Source organism: Anabas testudineus, chromosome 5 (assembly GCF_900324465.2).
Source record: "Anabas testudineus chromosome 5, fAnaTes1.2, whole genome shotgun sequence".
Classification (NCBI taxonomy): Eukaryota; Metazoa; Chordata; class Actinopteri; order Anabantiformes; family Anabantidae; genus Anabas; species Anabas testudineus.
In genome coordinates this window covers 17,961,954-17,986,448 of record NC_046614.1, presented here as the reverse complement: position 1 = coordinate 17,986,448, position 24,495 = coordinate 17,961,954, and the positions used below count along the sequence as shown (strand labels likewise).

General features: G+C 39.7%; 1 pseudogene; it reads right to left on the bottom strand.

Moving 5' to 3' along the window:
* Positions 1–489: 489 nt before the first annotated feature.
* LOC113155478 overlaps positions 490–24,495 on the bottom strand; it is an 84,324-nt pseudogene continuing 60,318 nt past the window's right edge.

The following is a 24,495-nucleotide window of genomic DNA, read 5'->3' as shown; positions in this document are numbered from 1 at the left end:
CGTGACAGTTCTGTTTCAATCTCTCCTTCCCTGTCTCAGAAAGTCTCTAAAAAGACTTATGTGCAATTGGGGTAAAATCAGCACTTGGACGGTTGCCTGAATTTGTGTGCACATTGCATTTCTCTGTTCTCTTTATCTCACACTAGACGCCTACGATGCACCACTTTCACAAGCAAAGCAAACGTCTTCTCGCATCTGCTCTCTTGTTTGTTAAGATAGTTTACTGGCAATATCCATGCTGGCTGGTGTACACTGTATCCATGGCTAATTAGCTAACGCCATTGGAGCCCTGAGCTAAATATAAATATAGGATACAAATGTGACCCTCTTAAGTGCAAATACACTGTAAGGTACAGTAAGTTGGGGGTGTTAGTGGATCTTTAAAACAACCATTATCATGTCTTTAAAAAAAAAAGTGTGATCATCTCATTAGAGAAATGGACAAAAATGAGACAAAAAGTCTGCAGGGAAATTAATAGACATCAGGCATTTTCACCTTTAAACTTTTTTTTATTATGCAGGTTTGAAATAAAAGAAGCATTGTGACACAAACAGATGCTGCTGGCAAGGAAAGAAAGGAGCAGCATCCCAAATGTAAAAAATAAGGAAATAATCACTGCTGTGGTCATAATCAATTTTATCAAACCAAAAGAAAAAAAAAGAAAACAAAACAAAAAACAAACATTAAAATAAGAATAAAAATACACCTTCATTTTAAGAAGCAAAAGTGATGTAATTTCTTTCATAAATAAGAAAACCTGTCAAATGGCTAATGGGCAACTAGCGAAAACAATATATTGATAACCATTTAAAATATTTATCATTACTGGCTTTACAAATAAAATAGGTACAATTGGCAGGTTGTTTTACACAACTTAAAATGCTATAGTTCTGTAACAACTAAAACTGAAATGATGCTACAGTAAAGAGATAAAAACAGATGTCTTTGTCAGCAAAATGCGTTTCTGTTAATCACACAAATGTTAAAAAGAGGAGATCAAAACAATCAAACACCAACTACAAACTTATAAAATTCACTGTAATGTGGATGTGATGGCTCCATTCACATAATTCATTACTTCACTTCTGCATGTCGAGGAGACAAAACTGACATTATGGTCAGACAAAATAAGAACAGGGAGGGGGGGGGGGGCATTTTGAGGCAATATCTTTTTTTTTTTTTTCTTGTTGTTTTTCATCTGCAACATTATATCTCATTTTATCTCGCAGCGTTTCTTTCTCTCTTTTCCATCTCTTTCCTCTCTATCTCTCGCCTGGCTCTTTCCATTTAATGATCTGCAGGACACATATTGTGTATTCAGTTTTGGATTGAACTTTATTGGAAAAAAACACACCAGTGAGCACAGATTTAATGCAAGAAAGAGAGTGTGAAATACTCCTCTAAAATCCAGCTGCACAAGGCTGTTAAAATTCACAAGAAAGACTCGACACTCTCAACACTGAAACACTCTTGCACATCAGTGTGTCTTCGTGCACATACACACGTCATGAATGGGGTACATTCTAACGTCCAGACATACACACATGCTTGCGCGCCCACACACACACACAAAATGACTTACATGTAATATTAAAGAAGAAACAAATCTATCTGGACTTCCAATTCCCAATTTGATCCCATAAAAGTGATATTTACAATCACACTGTGACAGCTCAGCAGACCTCAACAGGTCTTTAATATTAAAAAAAGATTCTTGTTGTTTTGTTTCTCTTCCCCACCCAAGCTTTTTGTATTAATTTGCAGGCCCTTAAGCAAAGCTACCATAACATCAAGGCCTGCTCTGAACCTACTAGAAGTTAATATTTCTCTACAGTACAGGGCCCAATGCTTATTGGCAAAAAAAACAGAGGAACACTTTTGCAAGCCAGAAATAAATAAAACAGGAACAACAATAACAAAAAAGGAGAACATACAAAAGGAAATCAAAATAATTAAAGAAGAGGAAGAGTATTTTTTTCTTCTCGTTCTAATTAAAGCTGGATGGGGTCCCTGAGGGGACTTTCATGGTGACATAGAAGAGGAGTGCTCAACAGCCTAGCCTGTCTCAAAGAGGGCACAGACATACAACTCAGAGTGAGTACGAGGGGGAGCAAGAGGGGGCTTTATAAGTGCTTGGCAAATTTAAACAGCAAGGGAACTGCTAATACATTAAGTGGTACAGACAGTAGTCATCTAGTCAAAAAACTCTGGTCACAAATTCTTCTAGGAACTGAGAGAAATAATAGTTACACTGACAGGGGAAGGTGGTGGTGTCTGGGGTGTGGAATGTGTTTATTTGTATGTACTAGCATGTAATCGTATGTTACATGTGCATTGTATGTATGTGTGTGCATCAGAAGAGGGTCGAGGGGATGCGGGTGGGGAAGGATAGGGAGGGGTGAAAGTAGACTCCTCGGTGTCATGTTTGTCGACAGAGTATGATCTTCAGTTTCAGGTGAGGTAGAGTGGCTTGTCCCTGCCTATCATGCTGCCACTGGAGAAAAAGAACAAAGACATAGGTTAGAAAAGCACAAAGGAAGTTACAAAGAAAAACACAGCTGTAAATATAACATGGACGAGGACAGAGGAACACAACAATAGGAAGCATACATACAGTGCATATCCTTAATTGCAAATTTTATAAATTTCCAAATTGCCACAATTTAAGGCAAATCACCTCTTTCCCTAGCTTATGCTTTAGCCTAAGCGAACCCTGTTAATAAATGAAACCTTTCATAGCGCTTTAGCATGATGAGTAAAGTAGACTGTCTCTTCCAGTGCTGCCGGGCTCCACAGCCTGCCAAACAGTTTAGTATAATAACAGTCAAAACTTATGTTAGGAACATCTGCTTTTTACTGCTGTCTGACAAACACATGACAAGCTCTATTATCTCACCATTACCTCCCCAGCTGTCTCCCATGTCTCACTGGAACAAAGCTGACAATTTTCAACATTTACACTGAAAAAAAAGCAGCAGAACGACAGTATTTGCTTTTTTCTAAGGGAGTTCTAGTCTAAGAGTTACATATGACTATATCTTTCTGATAAATCCAACCTGAACATATGTAGTAAAATTAAAAAGGATTATGGAGTCTTGACATTTTGAGTTTTCACTATACATTTTGACTTGTACTGAGGGTAAATCCAGTTAGCTCAGCTCAGTTAATTTATCTCCTTTCCTAATGACATTCTAGCCGATGTGATTTGATGGTTCAAATAGGTAAAGGTTAGTAAGGAAAAGAGACTGTGAGAAGCAAATCAAACAGTCTTGTCTGTTTCCACTGACCTGCAGTGGTTGCCACACTCCCGATTGCAGTATTCACTGTCCCAGTCATGGCTCTGAGCCACTCCAGGGCCTGGACCTGGGCCAGGGGCTCCTGGAGACTGGGATCCCCCAATGCTCTTCTGATACTCTGATGCAGTAGAGTGGAGGTGGGGAAAACCCTGCAATAAGAAAAAAGAAAATTCAGTTACAATCTTAAAGCATAAAAATTCCCAAGCAGAAAATGTTTCTCAGTTTGTTACTGTACCTGCTGCCCAGGAGGTGGGGAGTGAAGCGAGGCCTGGAGCCCCATCTGGTGAGAAATGATTGGCTGGGACTGGACCTGCTGCATGCGGATAGGCTGGTTGAGGAGCGAGCTCTGGTGCAGGGAGAGCTGCTGGTGGGGGTGAAGGGGTGGGCTGATCTGGAAGGAAGAAGGGGGAGAGGCACTAATGCTGGGCAGCATCTGCGATTGGCTGAGCGTCTGCGATAAGGTGTGGCGTGGGGCATGTCCTGCGTAGCTCTGCAGGTCAGCGAGAGGGAAGGCCCCAGGCCCCAGGTAGGGCGACGACGGCTGGGGGGGAGGTGGCACACTGTACAGGGGTGGGTTGGCTGGCATCATATGTGGGGAGGCCTGGCTCGTTTGGGCAGATTTTGTCTCCACTGGGTCATTATATGTCTACAGGGAAGAGAAAAGGAAAATGGAAACCAATACGTTCAACCTTAAAGCAACTTTGATCATGTGTTTCTTTAGGTACGATTATAGTGCACATTGTGCAGTGGTTTACCACTACATTGAGTGGTTTACATAATCTGCTTTAAATTTGCTGATTATTTTGTGGCACAAATTAGCTGCAACAGTTTTGCAATGCTATCCCCAGAATCAGTGTGACCAGTTTCACTATGAGTATGCATGCAGCAGATGATGGAGCTGATGGTCTCTAAATGACAAAACTGCCCCATAATTCTTTGCGCCTCCTCATTCCCACTGAGACAACCCTGTCACGGGAAGTTTTCAAAACAATATGCCAATGAAGCAAAAGAGAGGCAGCAGCTGTCAGTGACAAATTCAAAGACAATTATATAAATAACTTGATGAAATAAATTGAAAAGTGACACAGCTCATCCAATGAGCTTTATTTGATGTGGAAAATATGTTTGTAAATGATAATATATAATTTATTCTACATGTTAAGCTGAGTGTTACTACTACGAACTATTCATTATCTATTAACTTATAGTATGTTTATCTGCTGTTACATTCTTTTCTTCTTTATCTGGGAGACTCAACACAGATGCAACGCACATTTATTCTGCGATTTTTCCCTCTCGCCTTCTTTCAAGGAGTGATGTGTGTATGAAATACATCCAGTGTTTCTCATTAGCTGTCAGACTAGCTGGAGTGATGTGTGGTCGTCTGCTATTTAGTAATGGCTCACATTCATCCCACTGAACCCCTGAACTAATCAATGGACCGGCATGTAGAGATGGATAAAGCAAACTGACAGACACATTTGCAGGGTCAAGTGAAAAATGAAAAAGTGAAGAAATGGAGTGAAGGGGGAGCGAAAGAGAGCGATTATGGATGTGATTTGTTGCACCTAATTTATTTTAAGGGGAAATATAAGTATAATATATGAAATGTATGGATGGATTCATCAGGGGAAATTTATGATCAGTATATATGTTAAAAGATTGAAGCATTTATGAAATCGGCGAAACTTACAACATAGTACGGCTTTTTAAATTCACGTTCTTTACTTGGAGGCTTTCAATTGGAATGAATCCAACAGAAGTGCCATTACGTACAGTGGGTAGCAATCTAACTCCAGTTTTTTCTTCTTCACCAAACAAACCAACTTGCAACACAAAACAAAAAGGCAACAGGTGCACGGTGAAGATGTGAATCCTTCAAATGATCCTCCAATTAGCTCCAATTCCACCCGCCCCAATTCGCTTTCAAAAGACTCCTTCATTGGTAATTAAAAAAAAAGAGAGTCATGTTGAATCATGAGTTTCAGCCCTGCATTCAGATTGGCTGGTCCTGAATGAGTGGAGGGGGGTGGAGGGCGGGGGTGTCGCAGGTTTATTTTTGTTAGTCAGTTTTTTGACTGGCAATCTACCAACATATAGTATCAATCAAGCCTCTGTATAGGAGCTCTGACATGAATGTCTAATTGCACCAAAGACAAGAGATGAGAATAGTCTTTTTAGTTGAAAGTATGCCACAGTGAAGAGGCTGATGAATTAACCATTCATGCTTTAATCAAGGTGCTTGTTTTCGGCCCATGAGCATGAGAGGAAGTGTGGTGCTGCGCGGAGGGGAGGAAGGAGGTCGGGAGGAGGAGGGGGGAAGAGGAGGAGCTCGGTATATGCTAATGCGTTCGGGGTTGTGTTTGAAAAAAACAATGCAGAAACAGAGAAATGAAATGCGATGCAGTAAAACAGCCCTCTGCAAGGAGAAGTTGGAGCTTTTGAAAAAACTGGATTGTACCGTGGGATTTTTACTTAATGTTCTGGGCTAAACCTGGACTAACCCGTAACAAAGGCAGAGCACTAGGTGTGAGTAAACATCAGCCAACACATTAGTGGCCCATCAGGGTGGACAGAAAGACCAAGAACATAACATATTAGAAGTAACGTCCACTTCTGCTCTTATACGTGCACTCTCTTACTTTTCAATTCTCCCCAGGTTGCAAATCGGGCATGTTTGAGTCCTGATTTTCACTGTTCTCCTCTGAGCACACACACACACACACACACACACACACACACACATACGAAGGCATACACACATATGCACAAACATACTAACCCCTCAGTGCAGCAAGTGGACCCTTTCCTTGGAATACGAGTGAGAGGAATTCTCTGTCTAATTTATCATCCTTTATATCGTAGCTGACCCATGTATATCAAAGATGTGACCCCTGTGGTTACCTTGGAAACCAGACTGGCTCTGTAGGCGGCCAGGGCTTTCAGGTAGTCCTTCTTAGCAGCCTCTGTTTTCCTCTTGTAGCTCTGCAGGAGCAAGCACAACAACAACAACGATTGATTACAAGGTGATGCCAAAGGCTAAAATGACCCTGTAGTCCACACTGACTGATGTGGATGAGATTTTGGAAGTCATGGTGTGATTGTGTGACCCGGCAGTGTGCTCTGTGATGAAAAACATATCAAATGCATTCATTGCACAGCTATCAAGTCAAGGAGATTTGCCCACCTTACTCGATGTTGCTGTGTTCGAATCATTTCTTCAAAATACCCAAAAGGAAATGCTTGAAACCTCGTTCGCAATAATGCAGCTCGAAATATGATAGAGCTAAATGAGGAGTGAGAAGCTGTTTGTCATTTTTGTGTACTGCGTTTTAGTCTCCTCCTTTATTGAGACTGTTGCTCATCTCTTAATCAGAGCTGATGTCCCAGCAAATCATTCAGACGTGGAAGAAAAAATAAATAAATAAAAAATCAAAACAGCATTAGCAAAGAGGCAATCTCAAGCCTTCTGAATGAACCTCAAATGATGCGTTAAGACAGGGAATTCAAGTTAATGTCATCACATGTCACTCACAGGCTCTTTATAGCTGCCACAACCTTTTTGATGCAAGAAAAACAAGTCGCAAAAAGTCCACCCTTAAATCGATGAGGAAAACTCAGATCTCAGCTTCTCTCTGGAGCATTTTAATATGAAGGAGTGTGTGTGTGTGTGTGTGTTTGTGTGTGTGTGTGTGTGTGTGTTTGTGCGTGTGTAAATGCGGCGGGTAATTACTGATCCTTAGTAAGAGACTGTCTGTGGCTCTGTGGACGGGGTCATTTCTTTCAAAGAGGTGAGGTAGAATAACCATTAAGCATTCATGTGGTGCCAAATGCACATAGGCAGGCAGCCGCTAACACATACAGTCAATAAACAAACAGACATACACAGAGAACTGCAAACAACCCGGGATGAAGACGGATACAATCTCTTGCTCAAACAGCTGATGTTTATCCTCTCACTCACCCCTATTTACATTATTATTATTATTTCCCTTTCATGATACACACTCAGATATTTCGGGAGCACGGCTGGATTGAATTAGTGGTGGTAAACTCCTAAATACAAGAATAAACTAAAACTAAAAATACAAACAATCATTCCTATTATGAAATGTGAAAATAGTGACAACCTTATCCCTCACCCCTTAAATATTGATGGAGCCATGGCTGCTCTTTAATGAACCCTAAACTCCCAGCAGCTTTAATTTCAAATTAATTTAACACAGCTAATGATTCGCGCAACGACAGATACTTTTAAATAAATTACCATGCCTAAGGATGTCTAATTATTCCAAAGTGAGTGGATTCATTAGCAATTGAAGCCGTCAGAGGCTGCAGGTCAGTATGAATTAAAAATAACAAAGCTGGAAGGGGAGAGCATATGCCTCCATCGTAATCTTGACACAGAGGTGTCCCGCCTGAATTAGCCCCTAATTGTACCTTAATGAAATGTTCTTGTTTGATAACCAGTTAATTACAGGAGACAATAACTCCGCACCCTGCTGACACTGAAGGGAGTGATTACCCCTATGACCGAAAGACTAAGGGGCCAGTGAGAGGAGAAGAGGAAGCAAATGAGGAAATATATGGAGATGATAATGATGAGAGAAGTTAAACGGAAGGTAGTAGAGTTCAGAGGAGGAGGAGGGGAGAGGAGGATATTGTTGGACAGCTACTAAAATATAGCTTATATGAGGAGTGTAATGTCAAAACATGCTGTTTAAATAAAACGTGTTTGTTTCCTTCTATCTCTGACCCTTCACCGTCACACAGCTCCAATACAGCCCTCAATTAGATAAAGTCTTTCCTCCCTCCTCCCCCACTGTTGTAAAAGCTTAAAATTGATCTTAATCTTAAATAACAAAAACAAGAAACATTTTTTTTTTGTGTGTGTGTGTGTTTCTGGGGCAGCTTTAACAAGCAGTCACCTTGAGGAATAACACAGCACAAATAATGCATTGATCTCACACTATAAAGCACAGGCCTTTGGGAATTAAAAAAAAAGAAAAGAAAAAAGAAAAACTGTATAGTGTGCACGCTACGAAAACATCTTAATAAAAAAGAAAATATGAACATAAACATGAATTTAAAAAAAGGGGGGACTTTGTTCTGCCAAGCTCAAGGACAGCACTGGAGAATACACAACAAGACGAGCAAAGTGGGGAAAAATGCACACTGAGGCTCAACAAAAAGAATCGCTAAAAGAACACAAATGACAACAATGAAACTTCTGATTGTTTCTTCAATAAAGTACAGTAATAAAAGACGCCGCCTTTACCGCATCTATGTGAATTCAGCTGCATGGCGTGTTTGAGGAGTGCCATAGGTAATTGGAAACAGGGGCCACGTTCTAGTTAAAACAAAGCTGTGTGTAGGGGAAAGGTTGTGTTTACATTCTGGTGCTCCTGCATGGCTCCAGAGGGTCTGACTGTGACATTATAGAACACACCTCATTGGTCCTATAGACATGATATGACAGCTAGTGTTGGGGGGAAAAAGAAAAGGAATGGCAACAGTATATACATCAATATAACAAGAAGAGAAGTAGAAATTGAGGCTATATATTCAGCATTTTTTCAGCCTTTAAGCTCTTGCATGTATTTTAAATGCATTTTCCTGAGACTGTATAGTTTAGCAGTGTTGGATACAGTATATGATGTTACATTAAACCAAAGACCGAGCTGTTAATGTCTTTAGACTTAAATAACTAAGAACACAAAAGAGCTGAATTGACTGCATTCTGTAAATACACGGTTATCAAGTTTATCCATTTGTTGTGCTGGAATAAGTGACAGTGCTAGTCACACAGAATAATTAGAGCAATCACAGTGTTATTGCCCAGACAGGGTACTACATTTCATTCCATAATGACACCATTACCTCAAGTTAATTATGTGTCTTGCGAGGTGACACGTTTGATTAAACACATGAATGCACAAACAAATCAAAAAATTAGCAGTGGAATGGCATAATAAGTGGGTACATTTTAATGGAGGAATTGCCCTTTTGTTAGTCTGTCTCGTTTCCCAGGTAAAAACTGTGGAGGAGAAATTAATTTACACAAAGAGAGAGCTAGAGAGAGACTAAGAGAGAGAGAAATCTAAGGTGAAAAAGAAGCCAGGACACGAAAGGGTTAAGAAGCACAAACAATAACATTTCAGGAGCAGATGTCCTTGAGGCAAAACCAAGGACAAGGCAATTGCTAATCTTGTATTCCCAGCATGATCAAATCACCAGGCAACAGATATAAATAAAAGGACAGGAAATGAGGAATTCACATTCAAGGGTGTCAGCAGCGAAATGAAGATTCATGGTGAAGAACCCCGGTGAAGGCGGCAAAAATTAACTGCAAATAAAAGGGACAGACGGCCTCCAAAGTCCAGCGTATAAAGTAGGTTTGGTGGAAGAAAAACACACACATGCTAGACAGGGTCTAGTCGACATTGGCTGGGCCTGAGCAGAATGGGCTGCACTTTGTCATGGAGACAGGTGCTTTTATTTGACACCCAATAGGCTGCGCCCTGACTGGATATTCTAAAAATATGAGTCTGCACATGATCATCAGACTGTCTCGTTTTCCATTCATTTCACACCGTCATTTGTTACCACAAACACACAGAAACCTTTCTGACTTCGTCTGTTGGTCTTGAATGTTAAAGTGAAATAGAAAATGTGTGTGGTGGAAATGTACTTAAAACTCCAGTCAAATGTCGCTGCTCTTTGACGTGCACAGGTCAGAATAATGAAAATCAAATGACTCCTGAAACTATTCTGCTAAACATACAGTGTCTCCGTTTACAGTTGATGGAACCAAACTTTTCACCTCTTTCAGTTTGATATGATTTTTACTACATTAACACAACTTCTGCAAGTTAATGTTGTACTGTTAGTGTACATCTGTTTTTTTTTTAAATGAAACAGATCTAAAATGATTGTTATGGATACAGAAAAAGTAATAGATTTTTTTTAACTCTAGAAAAATATAGTAGATATTTATGACAGCTATCTGACATTTTATCGATCAGATTAAGATGAGATGGGGTTGGATGAGATAAAAGATAAGATATCGAGTAATCAAGATATGCACATACAGTGAACAAATCATGTTTGTTCTATCGTACCTATATTTCTTGCTAAGCTTCTATCCTGTACAACACAATACAAGGTGTGTGTTTACGTTCAGTTAACATGTTCTAATAGGGGCCTGCCAGGTATCTATATTAATTAGTTAGGAGAATATAATATTATGACAAACAATTCTAGAGCTGTGAGATTTTTTGTTAAATCACAATGAGAGTCTCAGTTTTCCCACAGTGTGTTACAACAGAGAGCCTCGTTAACTGGAAAGGCTCTAGAGATGTACAGTGTGTGTGGTAATCCTATACATTTGCATAAGCACCATTTAACAATTCAAACATGGTTGCTAGAGTGGCTTTATACTCATTTCATGTTAGTAATTAAAATTTTATTACATGTACAGTATATACCACATAACTTGCCAGCTACTGCAGTCATAACACTGTGCACTAGCTGGTTAGCACCAAATACACTGAAAGCTAAAGTTAAGACCTTGCTGTGCACATTGTAAAGCATTTAGAAGCTAGAGAGACAAATATTTCCATCAACAGCTGGTGCAGACCAAATACAGAGCTAAAAGGAGAGTGAACCCAGATCCCACACAGACAGAAACACGACTTCAAATGAAAGTTTCATATTATATGTTATATGTGTAGATAACAAAGTATTTGGTAACACATTCTACTGGTAATGCTATTTATCTTTTTCTGAAAGAGTGGTCACAAGTAGCAATTACAGGATAATGTAGAACACCAAAAACATGAATGTACCTGCTTCTGCTCCTCTCCCAGTCCATCCCACATCGAGGCCACTATCTTGGATACATCTCCAAAGGTGGCATTGGGATTCTGTCCCTTAATGGCTGCCTGGGTGTCTCTGAAGAACAAGGCATAAGCTGAAACGGGTTTTGTGGGCTCATTGGGATCCTTCTTCTTCTTCTTTTTTTGGGGTTTGGGCTTGGGCTTTATCATCTCAGAAGACGGCCGCTTCTCGCCTGTGATCTGAAACACCATCAGAGAAACAAAGTACAAAACAGCTTATTGACACGGCAGAAACAAGGCTTTCCAGTTTGAGTCTGTGATAGATGCTTATAACAGTGTTATATCTCTCTTAATACCCATGTAGTCACCATTTAAATATTATAGCAGTATTTCATTGAGAGTAACACTTTTCCACAAACACTGGTTGACAGCAGTTTTTGTCATAAATAACATCTGTTAGTTGAATTTATCAAACCTTTACAAATCTTTATGTTTCAGTTGTTCAGCAAGTCATAAGTTCTGACTTTTCATGACAAGGCTGAAAAGAATTTTAAATTGCCTGCTGTATCTGCTTTGGCTTTGATGGGGTCTCAGAATGAATTGAAGAGACCAAATGGAATTACTTACTGATAGGATAGATGGTAATCATTTTTTTCACACACACACAGTGAGAAGCACACCAGAGATGTACTGTATAGGCTGGGAAATATATATTTTTTTAAACCGAAGGATCCCCTGCTTGTTATACTGTATCACCGTGAGCTAGCATTTAAATACATCGATGAATCTGAAACACTGTGGACGTGGCAGATTCAATTATACACTCATGCACATTCCCTTGACAGAAACGAAGCAAATCCACAGAGACACTGGTTGGTGGGCAATTTATGAAAGCCTTTTTACCAATTTACATAAACCAAATGAATGTAAGCAAGTATCCTTCTCTTCTCATTTAAATGAATGAGTGTTACATATGAAGGAGTGGTACCAGGCTGTATATAACAAAATAAGATAAGACAGCAAAAACCTTGTATCTGTGTTGAAGATCGGCCCGTTAAAATATATTGTGTCTTCACCTTAGAACAAAACTGTACAATATTTCAACAACTGCATCATGGAAAAAGATTTCGTGTCATGACAGGAGTTTGCCAACAAATGCACAAACACGCCACAGTGGTAATGGATTGTGGCCCATTTGCATATGTGTGACTGGAAAAGAGATTTGTCTGAGGGTGCAATTATCATGCACAACGGGAAAATTGTGTCGCTTTTAAGTGTAGACCAGATTTTTTACTCATTCGAAATGTTGCTGATTTAAATGTGCCACTCGGAATAAAAAGGAATGATTTAAAAAAATAAAATAAAATTAACTTAAATTCTATCACGAACAAAATCTCCCAAAGTAATTTTCTTTTCAAATGTGACACCACACTGCACCACACAATTACATACACAAAAGAAACCCTAGCTCAAACTCCAGCGAAACTGTTCAACCATGTCTGACTTTTCAGACAGCCAAATGGAAAGAAGCACAAGCATGTCTAGCCCATCTCAAATCATCTCAAAGAAGCACCACCAACCCCTCACCTCCTACTCCACTACTACAAGCTGTGCTGTAGAAGTGGTGCCGCATCAGTACCTTAGAATGAGGATCAGTCTCCTCTTCCTGATTGGAGCTTGAGGGGGAGGGTGTGGCCGATTTACTTCCGGGAGGTGAGGGGGAACCATGAGGCAGTGTGCTCCGGCTGACCTGAGGGTTTAGCTGGGACAGTGCACTCATGGGGTTGGGCAGTATCGGAGGTGAGCTGTTTATCAGGGGGTGGTTACAGGCGGGGTCATAATGAGCGCCGTCTGGGTGCTGGTGATGGTGTTGCTGTTGGTGGTGGTGCAAAGCCATCTCCTGCATCTGGGGTGAGAGAAGAACACCAGCTTTACTATCACCTTCCCTACTCAAAGTAAGAAAAGCTTGCCAATTAGCCAAATATGCAATTACTCTGAATCGAGATGACACTTTTAAATCTTTCGAGAATAACGTGTATGTTTGTGTGCGTGTCGGTCAAAAGCTTAAAAAGTTAAACTTGAAAATTTGAGATGCATTGTAGTGTAGGGAAATGCATCTTTTGGAAATTGGGAAATCTTCCCTATAGGTCTCGCTGTTGTAACTTAAGCTGGTGATTAGAAGTTTTCTCTTTCCTTTTGTTCACTGTCTTTCTGTACAGCAGACTTTAAGGCTAAGTTCATCTACTGCTTGTTTATAACTTGACCCTAGCACTGACCCTCACATTAGGACATTTTCTTTAAGCTTCAAGGATTAATTTGAACAAGATTATGATTAAGTTCAGCATTTTACTATCTTAGCCCAAACCAACAATGACAACGTTGCTTCAGACACAGGAGGCCTGCACTATTTGCTGCCAAAAGTCAACCATCCACTAATTGTAAACATAACATATCAAATTTGCCATATCCCCCCCAGTTTTAAGTCTCATATTAAAGGATAGAAACATTTGTGCTAGTTGCCCTTTACAATCCCTTTCAGTTACATCTTCTGCTGTGAGTCACCAAATGTGTGTCTTAATCTTTAGTACGGACCAAAAACTGAGATAAAGTGAGAGGGAGTGAGAGACTTTAACTCTGATGCCCAGAGTCATGACAAAAAAATTACCAGAAAGGTAATAATTCTACTATATGTTCATTACAAAGGTCAAAGTGGATGGTGGTCTTACTGGAGTGCATTACAATAAGGTGTGACTCAACCCCATTTACATTAATGATGGTACACAAATTATGTTAATTTAATTCAATCTAGGTTTTCCACACCTGTGAGCCACTAGAAAACTACTGTATATCTCAAGCCATTTTTACTTTATTTCATTCAGTCTAATAAAATACTGTTATATATTAATGGATCAATGCCTTGCCAACTGCTCCCTGCCAACCTAAACACATGCCCATCATCGTAAAATGATATAGTTTTTCAAAGCTCTTGATTACAGTTAAAGGTACAGGTATTTTCTATTGAGTTGTAATGACTACTACCGTAGGGAGAACAAGTGCAACACCTCCAGGGTCCTTGAGGTACAATGGCCTGGTTGGTGGTTTTAGTTCTAGACTTTAGTTCCTACTATAAAAAAATCTTCAGCACCTGGTAGAGCAATAGTTGAGTTGAGTTGTATTGATCACCAATGCTATCAATGCCCTGCACATATATGAAAAAACAACATCTTCTGCAGCACTTGGACCTCCAAATAGAAACAAAACTGACGTTCACAGTTGGATATTGATCCTCATACATAGAAAATGCTTCAGAGATGTTACAGAAAGTCCTGCTCTTACTAAAAGATCTACAATAATAACCACATCAAAAGCTTTTCTTCGGGATTCATCAGGACAGAACATGAGCATGAAGCAAAGGATGCTTTTAATGCAAGCATAAATGGGAATGTTTGGCAATTTACAGATCAGAAAGTGATGAACTAGCATTTGTTAGCTCCTTTAAACATTTATGAGTTAAATAATACATTACACATTAGTGCAGTGCTAAAAAGATCAAATTGAAAGGGCCCAAGCATATGAGGTCTTGATAAACACAAGCAGAGGTTCAGAGATGAAGGCTCAGCTCTCTAATCATAATTGCTCCCAGTAGATTGCCAGAATAAAAATGCACAACAAAGTAATGTTGTATGAGGCTTTGGCCTGCTTTGAAAACTCATAATATTCGCATGACATTAGAGTCTGTGTTTGCAGCTGCTTACAAAAGCCAGCCATGAACAAAGGCATTCCTTTTGCATTTCAAATAATAACGCTCCACACTCCCCCCCCATCCATGGCAATCTCCAACTTCCAATCATAATGCATAACACCATCACTACACTTCATAAAACATGAGGAATTAGGTTGAGCAAAATAAGTAGCAAGACAGAAAAATGAGGCCGAAAGAAAGAGAGGAGGAGGAGAGAGAAAGAAGCAGAAATTCATTAATTTTCCATTTTCCATGGACTTGCTCTTTAAGGGTCCTCACAAACCAAAAAGCATTGAAAAACCAATTAATCAAACATGAATGGCCTATCATAGCTATAGCAGACGCATTTCCATAGCAACAGCCTCCAGGCAAAATTGTCACCCTTTAATCTGAGCCACACCATGTTTAATATAAACAAGAGGGAGACATGCAGAGAAGCAGAGTTCACCAGGGGAAGGCACCATGGCATCGTGGGTACTTCTTGTAAAGGCACAAAAAGCAAGAAAAAAAACAACAGAAGAAGCTTCAAATGATGACGATTCAAATTCTTATTATAAGTAGTTAGAGACATTTTATCCATCTAATTTGAAGTGAATCATGAAAAAAAGAGAAACCCATTTGTTGATTTCTTTTAAATCGACATTTAATCTGTGTTGTTTTTTTTTTTTTTATGGTATCATTTCACAGCATTAAGTCAGTTTTTATTAGAGTTGACTTCTGTTGTGGTTTCTGCAGCAGGTAGAGATCAGACAATACAGTTACATATCAACGCTTGCATTCTATTCTAAGTGTAAAGCGGATACTGCAAGTTTTATTGTACGACTGCTTTAAAAGCAAAGACGTATCATACAAGCTCACACTGACACCATGAACGTGCGCATTAGCTTATTTCAGTAATGAAAGTATACATTACTGCAGCTACATATAGCCATATACTGCATAACCCCTAAAGTACTAGGGCTCATTACTCAAAACACTCCCACTGTGATAATTTACTTGTAATAATCATTCCGATGTTTTCATTTTTTTTTTTTTTTTAAATGTCTCTGAGTGCTTTTAGTTGGCGCTTTCACCTGTGCGAGACAGAACAAGAAGTTATCACATACCGCCATCAAGCTAGAGCTAAATAAAGCAAGCAGCAGACGGCTGTACAAATATTATGAAAGAATCTGACAAAGGTTGCCGGTTGCCATAGGTACTGTATGCTAATTTCTAATGGTATCATCCAAATGGCTGGCCGAAAGAGGGGGGAGAGCACAGTGAGTAACAGGATTTAGTTGGTCACTGCTTTCTGCCTTTAGCATGTAACACATACTGACTTTTCATGGACTCTCGACATAGATGGAACCGTAGAACCATAAATCCACTGCAAAACTACCTACTTGTGGTCCGCAGTAAATTTATATAATTCGATTGTTTATAAAGTTAGATTCTGTTTTCTCTTGGGTATTGTCATAGCTGTGCTTAACCTGAAGCAGTTTAGATGTTTGTTGTAATGCCCCAGGAGACCGGAGACCCTCATAAAGAGGCAACATAACAAATAAAAAGAAAAGAGGACACAGAGGAAGAAGTAAGTAAACTACAAGAGAAACTGATACAAAACCACATGACCTAATTATTAAAATCCATCTCAAATTTGCAAGGGGACAGTTAGGTATTGCGTTTTGGTGGTAGGCAGCCATGCAGACCTAAACTGTGATGTAAAGCCAGGAAACTCAGTGTGAGCATGTTCCTCTTCCGTCGTTACGCCTGTCGTGTTTGTATTCACATCTTGTACATCATAGTCAAATGGGAGTCAAATAACAAAGGCTTTCCAATTATGTGTAGCACATTGTGTGCGAGATGGAATATCACAAAGCCATTGTTCCCCTGCTCCTGCTGACCTTACCTTTGAAATGGTTTCACGGCCGCTCCAATTGCCTGCACCATTTGATTTAGCTAAGGGGATTTGACCACCAGCTCAGAGATGAGAGAAGGGGAGAAGAGAGCCTTACACAGCTACAAGGAGAAAGAGGAGAGATTCACACCGTAAGAAAGTAAAAGGGCCAACCCTGCGCCGTCCTTGTGATGATTATACCAGAGTGGCATCTGTTTCATCATTTAAATAAGCATGTTGATTGCCATGCAAGGTTTTATCGCGCAGGCATCTTATTCAAGTCTCCCGATGCTACAGAATCAATAAATGTTGTGTTCATGTCTCATCTTCTCAGCTCCGGCTATAATAAATCTCCCATGTTTGTCAGCTTTTAATAAAGCATCTTCTCTAGAGCTGGAATCAATTAGCTTTTTATTTACTTACTTCAAAATGTAAATGGAAACTGAAATGTAGTGGCTAATGATAAACCGTTTCCACACAATGCTACATATCGTTCTATACTTAGAAGAAAGGAAAACAAACATCACCCGCTGCTTCACTTTAATCACACATTCACACCTTTTCTCTATGCCGTCTTGCCCTATTTGAACGTACACTGATCAGCGCTCCTGTGCGTCCTGAGACTTTTTCCCTTCCCCACTCCCTGCTTGACTGGAGCCATCTTGTTTAGAGTGATGGCTCACTCACACAGGTTCACGGCTGCTATTGTAAAATCACCCAGCGTTTAATTGAAACAAATGACTATAATAATAGAACATTATCCCTGCAGGCACCCAGCCATGACAGCTTTAATTAGAGGCGCGTTCAAGACTGATCCTTCAAAAGCACAGCCGCCGCACAACAGGGTGGTAAACACGCCTTTAGGTGGGGAGCCAACCCTGGGTCTCACAAGCCCTCAAAGCTACTTCTCATTCACCCTGAGGGCAAAGCACTAACAACTATGTTCCTCAAAGAGCCTTCGAGCCTCTACCCCCCAGCCCCTGCTCCCCTTCTCACTTTCTCTCTCTCTGTCTCTCTCTCTCTCCCTTCATCCATGTCTTTGGTTTATCTGGCATATATATACCCAGGAGGGTCATTTACACAAGCTAAGCAGAATTAATAAGAGAGTGGATTTATGAATCATACGCTACTTAAGTATGAAAGCAAAGGCAAAGCGCTGCTTCTGCCTTCTTGTGACATCAGACAGATGCTAAGTAAGGAGACGCGATGGGCAGCAGATGTTGGGATGTTTAAGAAAGAGAAATACAGACATTTTAAGAATTTGTTCAAGCTTAATTGGACATATTTATAAAGTAGTAGATACGTCTTTATTTAATATCATTCAGTTGGACAAGAATACTTTGATTCAAATGTAACATGATGCTGTGATCCAGGTGTCCTACCAGCCAACTGCATTTAGCAACGCACTATTAAAACCTTATTTTATTTATTAGCTTGGCAGTTGCTCCATGTTGCCAAAACAACACGCTTTAAGGTCACTTTCAGTCGTTCCAATTGCACGCTAGTCAAAAAGGAAAAACACGAATTACTTGCTCTTGCACCTCCTGCGCTGTAGTCTGATCAAGTAATTAATCTGGCAGAAAAACAGCAATACCTCGCGAAAGTAGCAGCATGAGGAAATAATGAGTTTCAACGCAAACTTTAAAAAGACAGTAAAAGCAATTTATTCCAAGAATGTCTTAAGTAGCCACACTGTTGAAATGGACTTTGCCACTACATCTCTCAAAGCCAAACCGAGTGTGTGCCAACACATTTGATATTTTCATAAAATCTAGGAATGACTTTAAAATAGTGCCACGCTGATAAAGTTTGGAACAAACACACATACACAAAACAGTAATGAAATCAAAACGACAAATAAATGACGAAAAAAGTCCCATTTTATGTTCTTGTTATTGTTATTATGAGACCTTTTGTTTTTACTTTGTGTGCACAGTACTCTAGGCCTGTGGTGTGATGTGTATTATTGTCATTATCACTGTCATTATTTCATCTAATAATATAGCTCGAAGCAGTCGCACAAAGGAGCTGATGTTCTTGGTTGTGAGTGACTGTTGGTTTGAAATGTACTGTACCACCCTGAACACCTCTCAGAGTGAATCTGTGGCAGCAACAAGGCAGTGGTTGATTTGCAGATAGTAATGTCATGATGTCCCCCTCGGCATCATCTTCCATGTTCCTCATTACTGCTAATGTCAGAACCTCCTTTGCTTTTATTTTCTCTCTCTCTCTTCCTTTCTGTTTCTCTCTCCTCCTCTCTAGTTCTCTCTCTCTCTCTCTTTTGTTCCCTCACACTGTCTCTTTCTCCCCCCCACCCCTCTCTCTCTCACTCCCTCTCAGCCCGGGCGTGTCTCTGAGCTCACCTCACAAAGCACAGCATCAGAGAATCAGAGCCTTGCCTGACATGACATGTAGGAGATGGTTGTGAGGAGCGGCAGGGACACACACACTTGACAGCAGAAGGCAAAGCTCCTCTGCTCTCGCTAATGAGACTCCTGACTGCCATGTCAAATACACTTTGTGTGTATGTATGTGTGTGTGTGTGTGTGTGTGGGCATGCCCGCTCTCACACAACAACAAAAAAAAAAAAAATGTAGATGCAGAAATAATGACACAAAAAGAAGAAAGAGCACAGAGATGGAAAAAAAAACTACACATGTGCCATGCAAATGGAGGTCACAGCAAGGTGATTTACATGTGTGTAAAACTACTGTCACAGCAAAAAATTCACACATTTCTACCCGAACCCATCTTTACCTTCTTCCCAAGTCCTGAATTATAACAGATTACCAGACAAATGAACTCCCTGCTACTCAAATAAACAGGTATTCTACTACCTTGCTCTGCATACTCAAAAAAAAAAGTCTCTGATAATTTTCAGATAGTGTCTGTAAACGTTTTATTGTACTGAGCAGGATTGGGGGTGAATGCTGGCCATGAACGCTGCCTACATCTTACGTCTCTTGTTTCTGGATGAAGCCAGCATTATGTGAACACACAAAGTGCTTTAATCACCCTGGCTCAAGCGACTCTTGTGCACATTAGCGGACAGAGTGGCAGCGTTGTGTTGAACTGGTGGCTGGTGGCACAGCAGGGGAGATGTCCCTGAGCGAGATGACATGGGACGGTTCTCCACCGCCACCACCAGGGCCGAATATTCCTGGTGGTAAAAGCAGAATGAGCTGATGGATGGTTGAGATAGGGCACAGTGCAATATGGACACGATTTCATGGCATGATAAATCTCAGCAGGGGCCCGTGGCTAAGTGTAATATGAAATCCCTTATCTATGTATCTGCTTCATAACACCAGCTATCTGCTGCAGCTGAATCTGCCTTTGTCTCTTTAGTCTCTGTACTTTGCTTGAATGCCACTGTTGATCACATCTACAGTATGGAGAGGAAGATGACAACAACATGTGCGCGATAGCACATCCTTTACTTAGTTGTTTTTGAAACATGATGTGATGAATTAGCTAAATTGAAAATTGTCACTGTGGAGATCCTCTTGTATTACCTGTGATCACGACGATAAGCAGCATTATTAGAGGGGGTTTTGCATAGCACTCCCAACAGTAGCTGTAGCTGCCCCATGTTTGTCCAAAACAAGTTTAAATTACACCTGCAATATAAATGAAATGCAATTTGTGTCAAAGAACGGGTCTCTGTAAAGGTGGTGCGTGTGTTATTTAACACCATCTCTTAAGAATATCTGATTAAAAACAAAGAAATTAAGTCAGCAACTTAGCTTAACCCAATATCTTAATTAACTTTATCAAGGTGGGGAGAAAAGATGAGCTGTCTTTCCAGCATGCAATAAAAATCCCTCCCAAAATAATGAAATTGGAAAATAACCTATATTTCTTTTAAGATATTTCTTAATATACAACTACAGTTTCATATCACGTTGCCAGAGAAATAAGGCACTTTCTCCCAGGAGATGAGAAAAGAATTGAATTTTTCCTTATCGGTCATCTATTTTTCCACAGAATGCTATTACTTGCTGCCTGCCGTTGCTAAGCAACAGGAAATATTAATAGGACCTTTTATTAGCTAGGCTTTACCAGTGGAGTACTAAAATGAGGAAGTGGAAAACATGAATGTGTTACATAAATCTCTGAACCTTTCAGGGTTTGCACAAGTCTCTGTTTGTCCAGTGATTTATGGCTGTGATGGTTCATTTATGGGAAAGGGAGGTGTGAAATGCCAAAATGGCACATTAGCCTAAGGGACAATTTGAAAATAAATAATCACAAAAAAAAAAGAAGGTGAAAAACGGGAAGCAGTTAAAAGAACAGCCCTTCCTTTTCTCGCAGATTTCAAGAGGCCATCAAACAAGTAAGTGATTGTTGTTCTGCTGGAGGCATTGATCCTTCAAAATCTTCAATGCCTGAATCAACATTGGAATAACTAATACAAGTCCCATTTTATCACTGGGCTTGTTGAACTGTGTTAAAAACGACCAGACATTCCATCATTTTCTGCAGACGCTCTAATCCCTTTCAAAAAATGACGGAAAATGAAGGTCTTTCAAAGGAGAAATAGGTTTTCTTCATCTGAATGAAAAGTTTAAATAAGTCAAAGCCTCAAAGAGCAGAAAGTCTCTAAAGGCAAAGGTAAGACACATTTAAAGTCCATATTGGAAAAGTCTAAACACGTTTAATTACAATATTTCAGAAAAGAAAAATCATTATTTAGACTTTAAATTAGAGCAAAGATTTTCTCTCCTAATCCACCATTCTGTCCCGTGTTTATACAAAACCCAGCAGGTTTATAGTATGAGATAATACATTTGCAGAGACCTTCCATCAGAAAGAGGACACATTAAAACACACCTCTGCTCTGTTATCATTAATTCAACCCAGCTTGTCTGTGACAAGTTCAGTTGACATTGCAGCTCATATTTCATTCACACAGGCTTAAAGAGGGAGCACCTGCCAGGAGCACTTAATACCTAGCAAGGAAAAATAAAGCAGGCATCCACACAACTTAATATGACAATCAGGGTGGGATTAATACCGGATAATTAACCTCAACAACTGAAGATAAGGAGCTCGTGAGAAAATTTGTACATTCAAATGTTGTAACAAAAGAAATTAGAGTGAATTTGAATTTGAATATGAATACGGATCTTTAAGGTGCCACAACACTCACTGCAAATGAACTGACCCTCATTCAGTCTCATTCTCCTCTTGAATTCTGCAAAATTACAGCCGTGATAATACCTGGAAGTTTGAAGGCGGTAAGACTGTATCTGCCTATAGCTCTTCAGCTAATACATAGCTGTTATGCATAGCACTCACTTGCTGATGATACATTCATCATCTCTTACATATTCAAAACATCACACTCGAGCCAGTTTGATGATGGCTAATATGGCAGGCTCCATTGAGGAGCAGGAAAAAAAAAAACTTAATCAAAGATAATTTATTCCATTTGCAGGCACAGGTCATATAAATTTGAGAAGCATTTTAAATATACCATGAGTTAGTTGTTCTGTCGAAACAGGTTACAGATGTACCACAAGCATGTGAATCCTGTAAATATATCTGCCCAGCCAATAACAAAATAGTTTAGTGTAAATAAAGATGCAACAGACAACAACTAGGCCACTTTGTATGTGAGTACAGAAATTATTCAGTGGTAGCAGCAGAGATGTGCATCTTTCTGGGCTGTATTGATAATATCAATGCAACCTGAGCACGGCTATTAAATGTCTAATGTGTTTTGGAACTTGTGGATGCAATGACAGTGGGGGCATTAACAGAGACAGGCGGAGAGAGAGAGGGAGAGGTCCTGCCAAGTGCATCAGAGCATCAGAGAAAAGAGCTCTCTGAAAGATATCAGGTTAGTCCAGGAGGGGCTTCAGACCGCAACACAATAAGCATCAGCAAAGAAAGGAAAAAAAAAAAGGAAGAATTGAAAATAGCCTCTTTACAAAATTAGAAGTGTACATTCAATTACATCTTTTAAGAGTCAGCAGAGGAGAGAAAAACCTAAAAAAAAAAAAAAAAAGTCACCACGTGGTTGAACAGTTTATAATCTTAGATTAGAGTTAGATTGATGATGTTAATTTTGTTTGCTTTGTCCAACCCTCAGCCCAAAACCAAAACATAGTCCATTCACTAACCTAGTACCAAGAAAACGAATGTTCACACTGTTTAAATGTAAACGGATAATCTGAATAGTTGCAGATACATTTTCTGTTGATGGATTTATCGATTCCAGCTCCAACAAGTAGTACATCAGAACTGTACAATGGTACTGCTTGCTTACTTACTTTCCACCAAACTCTGCATACTATTTTAAGTAGGAGTGACCCAGATGGGTTTGAGCAGGGTAGTCAAGTCAGAAACATGTTGTGTTTGGTGTTTTCATTGTATTTGTTAGTACAATAAAAAGTAATTTAATAAAAGACCAGTGTCGTTCTTGATCGTTTTTATTGATCTGGACAATCCACCCACAACTCAGTGTCAAATCCACCTGCAGATCTGAATCAAGATAACATTTAGTCCTTTGTTTCACTTTACCACCACAACCTAAACAGTGTGTCTCTTCTAACTGATTATGATCAACCATTACCGTAACACTGTTCCTCACCATCACCTTGGTTATTTTTATGTTTATACTATAGCACTTTCAAACGTCCTCAGATTTGAATCACGTAGGCACACTTTTAAAAACCAGAGGTTCTCAGCCTTTTTGTGGAGGCAGAATAGCCTTATTACACTCAACTGAATTACCTCTAAAATATCTAATAATGAAAGGAGAAGAAGATACAGAAAACTGGAGGTATATGCTCATTTTGAATAAGAGTTACTTGCCTCTTTGCAATTTCTTCTAGCTTTGCTTCCCACAGTGCCCTCCTCTCTCTCTCTCCCTCTCTCTCTCTCTCTCGCCCCTCCTCTCTTCATCCAACTCTATTGTACTCTTTTCATTGCCCAGCTCACGTATTGAATCTGCCTGATGAAAACAGATCTCACTGCAGCACCACAATAGAATGGCTGATGCAGGAAAGATGAACCCTAATGGATTTTTTTTCAATGTGCTCAAGATTGAATATAAGGCCTGACCTCCAGATGTAGTGGATCCATTTCAACAGCAGAGATATTGTTTATAGTGAAGACACAGAAACACACAGACACACTTGGACACACATTCAGTACAATGTCAACAGCGGCCACAGCAAAAAAAACCAAAAAACAAAAAACACTTTCTATCTGCATATAGCAGTCGAGTAGTTTTTTTTAAGCTACTGAAACAGTCTAAAATTAAAACGAACCGTTAATATTTATCTATCCATATCAAGTGAAGTATTCATAATGACAGCATCTCATGTTTGAACTGCAGAGTTTGCTTAATTACTCTGCTCAATAGACTGTGTCAAGGTGAGGCACCAGTTTAATAGACACTCGGCTGTCAGCAGAAATGAACCTCTGCTACAGTTTGGTAGTTTTGCCAGGCTGTGAAGTTGCAGCAGAGCACTGTAAAATATTTGGTACATGTCCAAGGAGATTCATTCAGAGCCTGTTAGAAATATCAGGATTTGCAAAACATATTTTTTCCCAATTGCCTGGCATTCTTAATTCAGCAGTAAAACTTGTACCATTCTACCTTTAAACTACCACAACCTGGTTATCAGACTCGCAGTCATCAGGCGTTACCAGCATTTGTGGCATATCTGTAAACATATGTTCATTGTGTGCCAGCTGAACAGTTCAAATCTCATGCATGTGCATCACCC